Consider the following 1,165-nt stretch of genomic DNA (forward strand, 5'->3'; position numbering starts at 1 on the left):
AGGGAAAGAAACCAGGTGATAGTTGAAGGTCTTTGCCAAGGAAGAGGCAGTGGGATGGCAGGAAAAGATGGCTATGAAAGTTTTAAAGAAATTGAATAGTTGGATATTCCTAAATATCTGATATCCTGATGAGAAAGACACTGGTGCATTTTCTTCCCTCCTTGGGTTGAACATAAGATAATTTGGAGTTGCTGGAGCAAAGAGTTAGGATACGGCAGTGGGACTTAGAGATGGAATGACAGATGAGACTGAATCGTGTCAGGCAGCGATAGGAACTACGTGTGGCTTTGGGTTTTCCCTCTCAGATACCAGAGTCATCCCAGGCATCCCCAATCAATCACAGCACACAGGCCTTCTCATTGAATTCAGATGTCGCTTTGCATCCCTTTTCAACACACAGCTCCAGGTAGAGGGCACAAAGTTCTCCAGGGCTGGTGCACGAATCGAAACCCACTTGCCAGTTTTGGTGCTGGGTTTTGAATGCCTTTAGACAAAATGTGGTCATTTTTCAATAGGCCACAAGAAGCTGTTCATGGCTTTTGAAGAAATAGGCTTATGAGTAGAGTAAGTAAGTTTGGTAGGAAAGTGAAAATTAGGCTGGAAGAGTAAGCAACAGAGGCAGGGAAATGGATTCAGGATACTTATATCTAATACTCAGAGAAAGGAGGAAATGAAAAAGATTCATTCACAGTCCATGTTCATATTTGCCAAAATATCTCTCTATTTCATGATGCCAAGGTACCATGTTCTTTGGGTTTAGTTTATCTATGACTGCTTGGGCATATAAAACGTGATTATGTTTTCCACCCGTCTCCATGACTGTAAACTTGGCATATGTCATATTTTATTTATTTACTTTTTTTAGAGAGAATTTTTGCTATAAGGTGCATGCACTTGCCAGAGACGTAGAGAGAGACAGAGAGGAAGAAAGTGAGAAATCACCCCTCAGGAGGGATGTCCATGTTGCAATCCCTTCTCCTCCATTCTCCTCTTGGGATTTCAGACATGCACCCTGCATGACTTTCAAGCTGCCAAGTCTAGGACTTGAACCATGGTCAGTCAGGTTGGAGTCCAGCTCCTTAACCACTAACTACCTGCTGCACGCCCCCCAGCATGTGTCATATTTTAATTTCAAATGAGCTCAATTCTATATAAAATAATTTGA

This window comes from Tupaia chinensis, unplaced genomic scaffold (assembly GCF_000334495.1).
Source record: "Tupaia chinensis unplaced genomic scaffold, TupChi_1.0 Scaffold000495_1, whole genome shotgun sequence".
NCBI lineage: Eukaryota > Metazoa > Chordata > Mammalia > Scandentia > Tupaiidae > Tupaia > Tupaia belangeri.